The sequence below is a fragment of the Elephantulus edwardii genome, unplaced genomic scaffold (genome assembly GCF_000299155.1).
Source record: "Elephantulus edwardii isolate Elephantulus edwardi_28Jun2011 unplaced genomic scaffold, EleEdw1.0 scaffold00181, whole genome shotgun sequence".
Taxonomy (NCBI): domain Eukaryota; kingdom Metazoa; phylum Chordata; class Mammalia; order Macroscelidea; family Macroscelididae; genus Elephantulus; species Elephantulus edwardii.
Window position 1 is genome coordinate 2,194,352 of NW_006399931.1, and position 15,711 is coordinate 2,210,062.

Genomic DNA, 15,711 nt, shown 5'->3' on the forward strand with positions numbered 1-15,711 from the left:
AATTATTTATACCCTTATACAAACAACCCTCAATACATAATTAGATTAAGGAATGCATGTCGTTGTTATGTGTCCAACACAACTCATAGCAACCCCATGAACAACTGATCCGAACCCCGTGCCACTCCGCGCCACCCTCATCATCCCTGACACGCTTGAGTCCACTGCTGCAGGCACTGTGCCAGTCCATCTCATTGGGGGCTTTTTCCTCCCCTTTTATGCCACCTCCACATTTCCGAACATTATGTCTCTCTCCAGGGAATAGCCTCTCCCAGCAACACGTCCAAAATATATGAGACAAAGCTTTGTCACTTAGGCCTCCAAGGAGCACTCTAGTTGTACTTTCTCCTACGTATAGCTGCTTTGTTTTCTTGGCAGTTCATAGGATGTTGAATACTCCTCTTCTTACAACTCCAAGGCATTGATTCTTCTGTCATCTTTAGTCGTTGTTCAGTTCTCAGACATATAGCAAGCAACTGAGAAGACCATGGCCTGGAGCAGGCATGCCTTAGTCCCCAGAATAACATCCCTGCTCTTTAACACCTTTGGAGAGGTTCCCGACAACAGACTTCCCCTATGCAACTTTTCTTTTTACTTCCTGACTGCTGGTGCCAAGGATGCTGCTCTTGGATTCAGTAAGATGAAATTGTTAACAACCTCAATCATTTCTCCATCCACCATGATGCCGCCGTATATTGGCCCAGTGGTGAGGATTTTTGTTTACAGACATTTTGGGCCATTTTGATAGACTACCATATGGACAGCCAAAAGAATAAGCCTGTCTTGGCGGAAGCACAGCCAGGGTGCTCCTTAGAAACAGTAATTGTGAAACCTTATCTCCCATGCTTTAGGCAAGGCCATGGTTTTTGCAATCACTTGTTATGCATCAGAGAGTTGGGCAATGACTAGGGAGGATAGAAGGAGAATTGACGCCTTTGAGCTGTGGTGCTGGAGAAGAGTACTGAATGTACCATGGACTGCCAAGAAAACAGATTCATTGTAGAGAGGATTAAACCAGGCTGCTCCTTGGAGGCAAGGATTCTGGGGCTTCGTCTGACATACTTTGGACATGTTGTGAGGAGAGACCGGTCCTTAGAGAGGGACATCATGCTTGGGAGGGTGGAGGGACAGCGCAGGAGGGGAAGACCCTCTATGAGGTGGATTGATTCAGTGACTGGGGTACTCGGGATGGGTGTGTCAGAGGCAATGAGATTGGCACAGGATAGAGCACAGTTTAGGGCTGTTGTGCATAGGGTTGCTATGAGTCACAAACGACTCGACAGCACATAACAACAACAACAACAATAATAGTATATAAAGAATCCTGGTTATGCTGGGGTTAAAGTGCTTGATTGCTAACTGAAAAGCTGTTTGTTTGAACCTACCAGCTGCTCTGCAGGAGGAAGATGTAGCAGTTTGCTTCCATAAAGATCTACAGCCTTGGAAAGCCTATGGGACTATGTTGTTGTTATGTGCTGTCATGTCAACGACAACTCACAGCGGCCCTGTGAACAATGGCTCTGAACCGTACCCTATCCTGAGCCAACCTCACCATCTCTGACACACGTGAACCCATTGCCACAGTCACTGTGTCAGTCCTTCTGAACTCGGGTTTTCCTCTCTTATGCTGACCCTCTACTCTTCCAAATATGATGATCTTCTCCAAGGACTGGCCCTTCCTAACAACATATCCAAAGTATGCAGGACTGAGTTTCAAAATTCTTGCTTTCAAGGAAGAAGCAGAAAGACCTTTTTCTTCTCTTAGCAGTCCATAGAATGTTCAATACTCTTCTCTAGCATCACAGTTCTGTCATCCTTTGTCATTATGCAGCTCTCATATGTATCGGAAGCAACTGAGAAGACCATGGCTTGGTCACATTCTTTGTCATAGAGCTCAAATTCTGGAATGATCATTCAGCATATAGATTGACAAGGTATGGGGGAAAGATACACCCCTGACACACTCCTTTCTTGATTTTGAACCATACAGTGTTCCTTTGCTCTGTTTGGACAACAACTTCTTGGTCTAGGAATAGACCAATATAAGCAATTTATGGTTCTGGGATTCTCATTCTTCTTAATGTTAGAGAAAATGTGTTGTGATTCACACAGTCAAATGTCAAATTCCTTTGCATATCTGACAAAACACAATTAGACATCCTTCTAGTATTCTCTGCATTCAGCCAAGATTCATTTGACAATGATATCTCTAGTCTTAGGGCCTCTTCTAAACCCAGCTTGTACTTCCTGGCAGTGATATTAGTGATATCGTTTGATAATTTCCACATTCTGTTGAATCATCTTTTTGGGGAATGGAATGAATATGGACCTCTTATAGTCAGTTGGCCAGTTAGCTGTGCTCCAGATGTCTTGGCTCAACCTGCCAGGGCTGCATCTGTTTGTTGAACTATGTCAGTTGGTATTCCATCAATTCCTGGGGCTTTATTTTTTGCCACTGCTTCGCAGACACTGAACTTCTGTTATTGCTATTGGTTCTTGATCATATTCTACTTCCTGAAATGATTCTAAGTCAGCCAATTCTTTTGGGATAGTGACTCTGCATATCCCTGCCATCGTCTTTTTGTTATCATTCAGCATTTCCCCCAGAGCATCATTCAGTGTTGCAAATTGAGGCTTGAATTTGCTCGTCAGTTCCTTGAGATTTGACAAATACCAAACAAATTCTCCCCTTTCATTTTATGACTCCAGCTCTTTGCACATTTTGTGCTTTGTCTTCACTCCCTGCCTTTTGAAATTTTCTGTTCAACTCCTTAACTTACTCATTTCTTCTCTTTGTTTTGGCTTCTTGACATTTGAGTGCAAGATACAGAGTCTCTTTTGACATCTATTTTGGTTTTTCTTCCTCTTCTGCCTTTGCTTTCTTCATGATGTTATCCTCTGTTTCATCCCACAGCTCATCTGGCCTTCATTCCCTGTAAGTTATAATAGCATGAAGTTTAGTTTGGTAAGTGATACATGCTGTAGTATAACCTGGGGGGGAAGAGCTGAAGCTTTGCAGATAAAACAACTTGCTCGCTGAAAGGAGGACCTGAGGTGCAAAGGGTCAAGAACAGCAGCCTTCAATATGGATTGCATCTCAGTATCAAGAGAAGTCCTCGCCACTGGGCCAATAGGCAACATCATGACAGATAGAGCTCTGAGTGAAATTGTCAGCTATTTTATCTTGCTTGACTCCACAATCTCTTGGTACTGGTAGTCAGGAGATCAGGAGATGTATAGCATTGGGAAGGTCTACTGTCTGGGATCTTTCCAAAGTCCTTTAGAGCAATGACGTAAGTTTAAAGATTAAGATATACCTAATCCAAATCACATTCTTTCCAATTACCTGCTATACATATGAGAGCTGGACAGTGAATAGGGATGACGTAAGAAGAATGGATGCCTATGAGCTGTGCTGTTGGAGAAGAGGAATGAAGATCCCATGGATTGTAAAAAACAAAACAAAACAAAACAAAAAACCAAAACAACAAAAAACCCCCACAATACAACAAAGCACATCTTGGAAAAAATGCAGCCAAAGTCCTCCTTGGAGGCAATGATGATGAAAGTTCATCTCACATACTTAGGGCATGTTGCTAGGAGAGGCTATTGCGTGGAAAGGGACATCATGCTTGGAAAAGGTGAAGGGTCAGCAAAAGAGAGGAAGACCCTTCATGAGATGAATTGATATCACAGCTGCAGCAACGGGCTCAAGTGTGTCAGGGGTGGTAAGGATGGCACAGCATAGGACAGGGTTCAGAGCTGTTGTTCATAGTATTGTTTTGAGTTTTGCTCTACTAGATGGCGCATAACAATGGCAACCGAACAGACCTGGGTGTACATCTGACTGTGACAACCTGACTATCTACTTCCAAGAAATCAGTCGTTGTAAACTCTATGGAGCACAGCTGTATCCTCGCTCACACACGCGATCACCAGGAGTTGGAATCACTCGGGAGCAGCTGGCAGTAGTCCTGACGGTGTGGCCGTTGACTCATTCCTGAGCTCCCCTGAGACTCGTGTAAGATGGCCTTTGCCTGCAATACCAAATTACACAACAATACGTAGACAGTAATGAGCCCTCTGAAAGTGTGAGCTATTGCCATTATCTGAGACCAAACAATTGGGCAGTCATTTAATTATACATTTAATATTAGTCGGAGACTGTTAGAATGAAAATGATGCCAATAAAAATGATCAATAGTTTTTGTGGTTTTACAGAAACGTGGCGCAGGCTCCATTTACATACATAAACGAGTCCGGGATTTTAAAAGCTCCCTGCCTGAGACCTTCTCTGGGATCCTGCCTCAAATATATCTTCAATAACTCAGTTGTAGGCGCTCAGCTGGAGCTAAGGATTCATCAGAGACTGAGAAGCTGACGTGCTTTAAGTACGTGGAGAAGCACAGAAGGTAGGGAGCATTGCCAGGGAGAGCAGGACAGTCAGACAGCGCTACCTACTCTCAGGTCAAGTTTGTCCGCTTGAAGTCCAGATGCATGTGGGCTGATTTAACATGCCTGCAGGTGCCATTCGGTGGTTTCTTGAGGCGTTTGAAGACTTCACTTTGAGCTGTAACCTTAGATCCTGTAGGCCAAGCAGATGCTTTTGGGGGCTTGATGTGAGCAATGGGGTTCTGCAGCCTGGGCCATAATTCACAGAATATTGCTGTAGTGGCCTGGAAGAGGCAATCCATCTCTGGGCACGCACAGGGGATGCACATTAATGCCAAAGGCTGTGCTTCAGCTCTGCAGGCCATATCGAGAGCTTAGATTGAAAGTCGTGATGGGAAACCTGTGATTTAAACAATATTGAGAGACTCTTCCTCAAATCGGTCCTTCAGCCCCCAAGGTATTGGGAGCGCCTGCTCTTCAATGAAGCTCTGTCTCACACATATGGGATCAGGATTATCACTCAGTGCACTGTGCAGTAAAAGGATCCCTATCTGGTGGCCTCGTGATAAGAAGCTACACTGCAATGCCGAGGCCAGAAGTTCTAATCCACCAGCTTCTCCGTGAGAGAAAGATGGACAATCTCCTCCCATGAAATTAACTGCCTCTGAAAACCTGCTGGAGGGTCAGCTAAGAGTGAGTTCCAACTCGAAGGTCCACAACCACAACGTCTTTTCTCTGGTGGTAGCATCAGCAGTTGAATTCTGGTGACCTGAGTTGTTTGGATGTGGTTGCAACTGCTTATGTTTGAAGACATTTCCGCATTTCCCATGAGCATCTCCACATCATTGATAAGGGGGATGTTGCCTGGCTAATGCTTAACTGCTCTTAGCATCCTTGAAAATATTGGAAGCATGAGAAAAGCATGACCAAGCTCATGTTGTTCATCTTCCTGTTGTTGTGTACCATCAAGTTGGAACTGACCCATTATTATCCTTCTGGTGGGTTTTCAATCACACAGGAGGAGATTGCCCATCTTTTCTCCGTGGAGAAGTTGGTAGATTCCAACAGCATAGCTTTGCATTGACAGCGAAATTCCTCACCACTAAGCCACCAGAGCTTGTTGTTGTTAATATTAGGTACCTTCAAGTCAATTCCTATTTGTACGTGAGAATGAAGTGCAGGCTGTACAGAGGGCAATGAGCCATGGTGGCTCAACCTCTAAGAGGACCAGCTCTGAGGCTTTGGTACTAATAAAAGCAGACCACTGTCATCCTCACAGTTACTACTGGGTGGGTCTCATTGTTGCCGCAGCCACTGGGTAACTCCACCTTGTTGAGGGTCTTCCTCCTTCCTGCCAACCCTTCACCTTACATAGCACGATGTCCTTCTCCAAGAACTGGTCCCTTCTGCTAAAAGCAGCATGTGACATGAAGTCTCACCATCCTTGCCTCCAAAGAACATTCTGATGCTTACAGGACAGGTTTGGTCTTTTCAGTTCTTTTGTAATCCATGGTGCATTTCAGCCTCACGCCTTGTTATTCATCCCCCCATCAGTTATCAGAACAGTTCAAATAAGAGGAGATGATTTTATAAAAAAAAAACCACCAAAACATTTGTTGTTGATGAAGGTATACAGAGCGAAACGCCTACCAACTCAGCAGTTTCTACACACACAATTCCGTGCCACAGACGGCGTTCTTCAAGTCAGCAACTCTTCTTACTCTCTGTTTCCAAATCATCCCTTTCTGGTAACACAAACTCTTTGCCCCTAACTTCTTCTCTCACTTTTCTTGTTGCTGTTGTCAATTAAATCCCACATCAATGTTCAAGCCTATAGGTTCGGATAACCTGCATTCAGTATGTAATTCTATTGAGATCATATCGGTTCTGTACCAGAAACCATTTCATTTACAGGCTTCTTATTACATTTTCAAATAAACCTTCTTGGTATCGGAGTGGGAGCATGAAAGGGACTCTCAACACCTCACTCCTCACTTCCAGTGCAGACACGGCTCCATGAAATGCAATTTCCTCTTGATTGCATTTACTTTATCATGGGTCGGAAGCAGTTAATGGAAAAGAAGGACATTTCGGTGTTAATGTTCTGTTGGTGTCTGATATGGAATTCTTTCTAGATTAGGAGCCCTGGTGTCCATATGTATCCATAAAGGTACTTTAAGCCCGGTAGACGGATGAGGCTAATGTGTTGGTTTATAGGCCTTGTCTTCCCTGGAGCGCCTTATAAATCTCCAAGTTGTTCCCAAGCGCCCTATTTCACATTTAGATCCCAGAGTGAGCTAGGAAAAAAAAAATCAAAGGAATGAAAACTCACACATGCAAAGAGGTACCTGGTTAATTAGGCATCATGGAAACAAGCTGTTCACGCTCCATTTCTTTTTTTGACTTCTTCCATATTTTTTGTTGTCTGTTTTTTTAGAATTGTTGTCAGAGAAATGTTTTTATAATTCAAAGGGGGCTTAAATTTTTCTCAATAGGAAGGAGTTTAACACCTTCGTTAGAAGTTTCTGGTCTTGATGAGACAAAGTGCAAGTGGCCAGACTGGGCTTGCGTTCTACAAGCAACCAGGCTCTGACTATTCCTCCATCATTTACTATTTACTGAGAACCATGAATGCTAGACGCTCAGTTTCAGGCTTCACGCCTAATTATTCCTTGGTTTGTTTTGGCCTTAAATAAACACATATGAAGTATTTCCCATCAAAAGGCTCTTCACGTAACTGGCCTAGTTCAAAGGCAGCCATCAAAGGCATCACATTGTACTTGGAGTCGATGCTCCCATTTCTCTCTCATTGCTAATAGAGACAAAACCTGCCGCAGAAGCTTCTCACAGAGCCCTTTGTGAATTATTACCTGAAAAGCACTTGGAGTATCTTCCGAGGAAAGCATTGCAAAATGCAGCCCAGCGTTATTTTCACATTTCCAAAGACAGGAGATTTCACAGCATAACGTGCCTCCCCAGATTTCCCATTTAGGACAGGACGTGGTGATGTGTTTTTCAGCATCTCCTGAAGACACTTCCCATTCTTCAACATCTCCTCATCCTAGTCCACAGAGCAGTTCAGTGAGCTCTCAGCCTGTGAGAAAACATTAGCTTTTTAGTCTGCCAACTCCTTTTTTTAGTCAGTTGCCATTAAATTGGCTCCAATTCATGGTGACCTTACTAACAATGGGGCAGACCTATCCAACATTGTGTCCTCAGAATCTCTGAGCCACCCATTTCACGCAAGATCTTCTTATCTTTTGCTGAACCTTCATTTTTCCAGTGGTCATTGTCTTTCTCCAGGGACTGCTCCTTCATGATAACCTGCCCAAAGTGTGTGAGACAGACTCTTGCCATCCTTGATTTTAAGCTGCATTCTGAACGCACTTCTAGCAGGACAGATATGTCTGTTCTCTTGGCAGCCCATGGTATAGTCAATATTGTTCACCAGCATCATGATTCAAACACAGAGCTTCTTAAATCTTTCTTGTTCATTGTCTAGCCTTCACATGAAGCAATTGACCAGGACTTGGATCTGTCAACTTAAGAAATGTTAGTTCTTAAGACTGCCATATGGCATAAGAAATCAGGTTGGTTGGAAAGTCATTTACACATAAAATGGGCTGCATTGAAGTGAACAATAAAGCTCAGGTGTATACACTAGGAAGGTCTGTTTAGCCTTCATAAGGAGAAAATGAGTGTGTTAGCCGAGCTGAAACCATCCTTTAAGGCAACAGCTGTGAGATGCATAAAAACATATGCTGCTCCACATTTTGTCGGCATGACACTGCCAGATTGAAGATTTGAGATGAGTTTCAGAGAATTTCCATGGTGTTTTATATTTAGAAGTCTTTCTCATGAAGAATGTACAGCATCTATTATGTCAAGTCATCTCCATGACTTGTCTGCTTTGGACACTTCTTCCAAAAGAACAGTGTGTCCAGGGGATCAAGTCCAGTGTGTCAGGTGACCCAGGCTGCCTGGACCTGTCAGAACATTTTTTATTTGCCTGCAGCAGGGACCACTGCAAGTCCCTGACCATCCACAAGCTTAAGAAAACAGCACCCATGAGGACATCATCAACCTGTATAACTTTTGGTCGTTTTCAATTCCCTTATGATGCTGTGTTGTTGTTATTAGGTGCCATCTTTCTGGTTCTGACTCATTACAATCTGTGGACACAGAATGAAGCATGGCTGAGCCCTGCCCCATCTTCACAGTCCCTGCTGGACAAGGGCCCACTGGTGGAGCGCCTGTGTCAGTCCACCTCATCGAGGTTCGCCTTTTCCACTCATCCTTTTCTTTACCAAACACGGATCCCTCTTGATGACATGCTCAACATAAGCGAGGCAGTCTTGCCGTCTCCACTTCTAAGGAGCAATCTGGCTGTACTTACTCCAAGACAGATTTGTTTGTTCTTCTGGCATCTATTGGATACTCAATACTCTGCTACCACGACAGTTTAAATGTGTCGATTCTTCCTTGGTCTTTTTTCATTTTTTTAGCTTTCACATTCATACAAGATGATTGAAAAAGACCATGGCTTGGGTCAGGTGTTCCTTTGCTGTGACATCTTTGCTTTTTTAACCTTTTTAGAGAGATCTTTTGCAACAGATATTCTCCATGTGATATATCCTTAATTTCTTTTATAAACTTTTAAAACATTAATTTTAATGAAAATTTACAGAGACTTTGGATTTCCATTCATTCATTGTTGCACTTTTCTCCCTGCCCACTCCTCCCCCAATTTACTCTTCTCTTTGAAAAGTAAAAGAAAAGTTCTTTCATTGTTATACAATCCTTCACTCCAAGTCCACTTCACTATGCAGCCTTCATTCTGGACTCCTGTTATGATCATAATACATAATCATATATCACTAATGCAGTAAACATTATTTATCCCATTTTTCTCAGTCTCCCCTCAACCCTTATGTAAGTCCTCTTTTATAACAGTGCTACTATGCAGTGTTTGTCTTTTTGTGACTGCAATATTTCACTAAGTATAATGTCCTCCAGGGTCACCCAGTTTGTGAAATATTTCATGAGTTCCTTGTTTTTCAAAGCAGTATGGTATTCCATTGTGTGAATATACCAGAGCTTCTCTATCCATTCATTTGTTGATGGGCACTTGGTTTGTTTTCACCTCTTTGCTATTTGCGAACAAAGCTGTAATAAACATGGATGTGCATATATCTGCTTGAGTAGCAGTTCTGGTTTCTTTAGGGTATATTTCCAGGAGTGGAACTGCTGGATCAAATGGTATCTCTGTTTGAAACTTTTTGAGAAAGAACCATACCGCCTTCCAGAGTGGTTGCACCATTTTACACTTCCACCAACAGTGAATAAGGGTTCCAATTTCTCCACAACCTCGCCAGCATTTGTTGTTTGCTGTTCTGCTAAATTTTACTATTTTTACTGGGGTGAGATGATATCTCATAGTTGTTTTGATTTGCATCTCTTTTAGAGCTAGAGATTTTGAACATTTCTTCATGTGTTTGTCGGCCGTCTGAATGTCTTCTTTGGTGATGTGTCTGTTCACATCCTGTGCCCATTTTTCAATTGGGTTGTTTACCTTTATCTTGTTGTACCACTTCATTTCTTGACCATTGCTTCCCTGACCATTGATTGTTGATCCAATAAGAATGAAATAATCTACAATTTCAATTTTATCTTCATTTGTCATAATGCTTATTGGTATAATTGTAAAGATTTTAACTTCCTTTACATTTAAGTATAATTTGTACTGAACGAAGGCTATCATCTTTTACAGTGCTGCAAATACAATAATAATTTTTCCATTATGTTTCCTCATGGTTAGGACACACACTGTCTACATTCTGGAAGGTCAAATAATGCCTTGTGTTATGTTGTTGTTGTGTGCCGTCGAGTCGTTTGCGACTCATAGCGACCCCATGTACAACAGCCCTAAACCGTGCTCTATCCTGTGCCCATCTCATTGCCTCTGACACACCCATCCTGAGTACCCCAGTCACTGAATCAATCCACCTCATAGAGGGCCTTCCCCTCCTGCGCTGTCCCTCCACTCTACCCAGCATGATGTCCCTTTCCAAAGACCTGTCTCTCCTTACAACATGTCCAAAGTATGTCAGACGAAGTCCCAGAATCCTTGCCTCCAAGGAGCAGCCCAGTTTAATCCTCTCTATGATGAATCTGTTTGTTTTCCTGGCAGTCCATGGTACATTCAGTACTCTTCTCCAGCACCACAGCTCAAAGGCATCAATTCTCCTTCTATCCTCCGTAGTCATTGTCCAACTCTCTGATGCATAACAAGTGATTGCAAAAACCATGGCCTGCATCAGGCGGACCTTAGTCTCCAGAGAGACACTGTGGCTCTTGAGTATTTTGGAGAGGTCCCTAACCGCAGACTTTCCCATCGCAATACGTTTTTTGATTTCCTGGCTACTGGTGCCAAGAGCGTTGACTGTGGAGCCGAGCAAACTGAAGCTGTGAACAATTTCAATCTCTTCGCCATCCATCCTGATGCTACCGATTGGTCCAGTGGTGAAAATTTTTGTCTTGTTAACATTGAGCCTCAGTCCATATTGAAGGCTGCAGTCCTTGACCCTCTGCAGTAAGTGCATGAGGTCCTCCTCAGTTTCAGCAAGCAAGGTTGTGTCATCCGCATAACGCAGATTGTTGATCGATCGTCCACCAATCCTAACGCCATGCCTCTCCTCATAGAGCCCCGCCTCTCGGATAATCTGCTCTGCATACATGTTGAAAAGGTATGGAGACAGGACACATCCCTGACACCCTTCCCAATTTTGAACCATGCAGTGTTGCCCTGTTCTGTTCTGACGACTGCCTCTTGCCTTGTGTTATAGTTGCCAAAAAAATCCTCAAGAATAGACCACAACTGAAGAAGACCAGACAAAAACCAAACATTTCTTCTGTTTTTCAATTTCCAAATCCCATTCAAGTGAAATCGAGTATCATTGGTAAAAATACTTCGTTACATGACTATTAATAAAGAGCAAATGCTGTTTGATGCTGCAGCTGGATTCCGGAAGAATTACCTGTTAGTTGTGTGTGAGATAGTGAGTTCCTAACAGCAGGGCCTGGTTGATCTTAAGCTACCGTATTTATTTGAGAATTTCAGCCCATCTTTAAGGAAGAGAGATTAAGTTTTAAAAAACCATAAATATCTCCAATGGCAGAAGAAGATTTATTCAACAACATCGTTCTATTAATAAGGGAACTCTGGTGGTCTAGTGGATAGAGAGTTGCACTGTCAATCCAATTCTGGGCAGTTCAAATCCACCTAGTTGTTCCTCAGGGAAAAGATGGGTAACCTCTTCTGAGATTTATAGCCTCTGAAATCCCGTTGGAGGATCAGCTCTGAGTCAGTTTTGACATGAAGGCAATGAGTGAGTGAATGAGTGAGTGACATAATGCAGAGGCAGAGAAAGAACCCTTGAATTGAGTCAGAAATATGAAATCCTCTCTTGTTATTTGAGGCCCAAACCCATCTCTTTCATTGTGTGGACCTTCCAAGATTCTTGAAAGAACAGCTTTGCTCATCCCTCCTTCTTCCTCTCCCCACTCCCATTATCTCTTCCTGCCAGTTCCTGGAACAAGCTGAGCTGTGGAGAGTAGCACATGTGAGACAGAAAGATATAGGCTATAGGGCATTTCCCCTCATTCCCTTTTATGGTGGTTTGAATGGAAGTTAACAAAGCAAGCTGAGTTTTCATTCAACCATCCAGTTTGTTTCACAGTATTAATTACAACATCCATAAGGTATTAGTGTTTCTCCACCTCTCTGTAATCCTCATTTCCATTGATTCTTCTATCCTGTTCTTTTCTGCCTTGAGGGCTTCACCCTTGGACACACATCTCTGTAATCGTCATTTCCATTGATTCTTCTATCCTGCTCTTTCCTGTCTTGAGGGTTTCATCCTTGGGCACATGCTACACTATTAGCCATATATGGTTGGCTGTTCTAAGGAGACAGTGCCTCCCTCCTGACACTATTTACCTTATAGGCCTGATGATATTTGGCTGGAACTTCTGAGTTTTGCTTCAGGTTCAAAGGATGACTAAGGTCCCTAGACCCTAGGTTTCCACTAGTCTTTATCAGGCCGGTAAACTTGGCCTTTTTTAATTCTTGGAGTTTCCCCCCTTTTTCAACCACTCTAACTGGGATCTTCTACTGTGACCTCTTTTAGAGTGGTCAATGGTAGTGGCTGACCACTGAGGTGGCTATGATCTAGTTTTGTATTAGAGTCATGGAAGCTGAGGTTCATGTGGTCCGTCAGTCCTTTGGATTGTGTTTCTAGATATCTTTCTCTCCCCCGCCCCCACCTCTTCTTTATTCTTGACAGGGAGATACCAGTAGTTGTACCATAGTCGACTGTGTGAAAACTTTTAGGACTCCAATCACTGTTTACCAGAATAGGATGTAGAATATGTAGAATATGGTTTTCTGAGACTATGTTACATCAGCTGAACTTAATGTTCCCCAAGACTGTGGTCCCAAGGCTTCAGTACAAGCAATTCATTCTATAAGGGACATCCCCCCACCCCCGCAATTAACTTAAAAATGCTTTTCTCCATTTCCTTCCATTTAAAAAAGACTAAAAACATAAGCAAACTGAAAGCCACTTTGGTGACACATGAGCAGTATTGAGTTGCCTTGTTTAATGGACATGATAGTCTGTTCATTTCTAGCTTTTGTTCCATGCACAGTTGACATTTTTTATATCAAAATTCTAGGTGATTCCTACTTTCAGCTAGAAAAGAGTCCTCTTTTTTGCAAATACTTTGATCTGTAAGTTTTTGTGGCTAGGGACTGGATCTAACACTGTCACAATTTTGGGACTGTTTCCTTGTTTTTCTAAATTTATGAGAAGCTAAAAAGAGCAATGTTATGTCTTGATCTCAGAAGCAATCAAACTCTGAAAGATAGAAACAGTGCTGCATAACAGTTTCGGTCCTGGGAAGGTGGACTCAGCCGCTTCAAGCATGCCAGGGTCACCGGAGGAGCTGATGGGATTCTGGGGGAGCTGAGACCCAGTGCTCATCTTTCTCTGGGGAAAGAAATGAAGACATGATGGATGGCAGGCTCAGATCACCTGCTAGAAAGTTTGCGCCGAGCAGCAGGTTTGGATAAGAGAAATGAAGTTTTCTGCCTAATTTTTGTCATCTTTGTCTCATTAGCCACATAGTTATCTTTATCAATGTATTCCTCTGTTCTAAATTTCTGAGAGAGAATTGAGATGCTAGTTGGATGTATTTTCGTATCACATATGAGAAAGTGTATTGAATGGCAAGTGGGAGATGAAGGCTTCCTCCCTTCACTTCCGTAAGAGGACAGGTGATGAGGCAATGAAGGGTGATACAGGTCAGAATGGTAACACACACTGATGGTGATGCTTGAGTAATGTGAATCAGGCAGCTGACCTGCCCAACACCACACTGGCCATCAGGACCCAAGGCCACACGGCCCATCAGGACCCAAGGTCACACCGGCCATCAGGACCCAAGGTCACAACAGCCATCAGGACCCAAGGTCACATGGGTCATTAGGACCCAAGGTCACACCAGCCATCAGGCTCCAAGGCCACATTGGTCATCAGGAAATGAGCTATGGTAGACTGGTCCCTGCACGCCTGATTCTGGTAAATAAAAGCCTTTCAAGGTGACTGTGTTACTTCTGGGCCTTTTGACCTAAGAGGTGCTTTGAACACATCTGTGGCAAAGCCTCATGGGGTCATCACTGCATTCTCCATTTAGTTCTGGTCCCTTCCAACTCTGGTGGGTAACGCCTCTTGTTGACCCCTTCCCACCACCATGCCCATCCCAAGGGTCCCTGTGCTGAGTTTTTAGGTGACACAATTTGTTCTTGGTGCTCCTAGGAGTCAGTGCTGCCTTCTTCAAGGGACTGGAGAAAGATGCCCCTTGGATGGTAAAGATGTTCTGCTAGTCTGGAGCTTCAAGTCTCCTTTGAAATCTTTATCCAGCTTGGCCTTCTCCCCTTCTGGGTATGAAAAGGAGGTCCCTGGGTGGTGGTTCAAACTCACCCAGTGAGGCCAAGAAGGAAACACCTGGTGATCTGTTCTTGCTAAGTAAGGTTGCTGTTGTTGTTAAGTGTCTATGTGTCAAATTTGGACTCATAGCAACCCCACATGGTAGAGTATAACAGTCCATATGTTCCTGGGCTGGGATTTTTATGGGGCAGATTACCGGATGTGTCCTCCTGCAGAGACATGCTGGGTCAGTTAGCAGCCAAACACTTAACCATTGAGCCACCAGTGCTCTTTTCCATTAAGAGCACAGCCAACAAAGGCCGTGGAGCAGCTGTTACAGCACCTGACCCCAAGGTCACAGCTGGGAGCATCTGCAGGCCTTACTCAGGTCTAGCAGTTACAAAGAATATTACCAAGCATGCACCGAAGCTACGTCTCCAGCATCTAAGAAATGCTCATTTATGCAAAGTCAATAGGCTAATTATTCCCAGCTATTTATATAAAGAAGATGCACAAGGACAGATGCCTACCTGACAGCATGTTGCTGAATTACTACATCTACGTAATGGTAGAAAAACAACGGTTCCTTTAAAAATACCAGCAAATGTTAATTGCTCTTCCTTCAATAAAAGAAAAGCAGTGCAGCTGGAATGGATACCTATGTACTCGTTTCTCTAGAAGTGTGTCGTTGGGCAAGCTCATTCCTGAACACAACCCTTTTTAATCTTTACAACCGCTCTGCTTGGTGAGAAGCAGCAGGACCAAGGGATTTGCCCAGGGCCAGGCTGCCTGTGGGAGCCATGCGGAAGCATCCACTTCCACATCTAATTTCCTGGTTCTTTGGTGCATTATAAACTTCCAGTGAACTTGAACTGGGTGAATGTAAAGTCCCTAGCCTTCCAATTCTTGCTAGACACTTGTTTGCACAAACAGGAAACATCTTGGTTCTTAGTGAAATGATTCCAGCACCTTTTATTTTTCTATGGGGAACTCCACTAAAATCTTCCTCTGTGTGTGTGTGTGTGTGTTTTGCTGTTGTTAGGTGCCATCAAGTCGACCTTGTGACTCTAGCAACCTTGTGAATCTGAACCTTGCCCCAGCCTGCACCATCTTCATGGTCTCTGTCATGTTCAAGCTCATTGTGGATGTCACCTGTGTCAATTTATCTCAGGATTTTCCTCTCTTTCACTGACCCTCCACCTTTCCCAGCATGTTGTCACTCTTCAATGACTGGTTCCCTCTGACAACATGCCTGAAGTGAGACAAAGGTTCACTATCCTTGCTTCAAAGGAACACTTGGATTGTATTTCCTTCAAGACAGGTTTGCTTG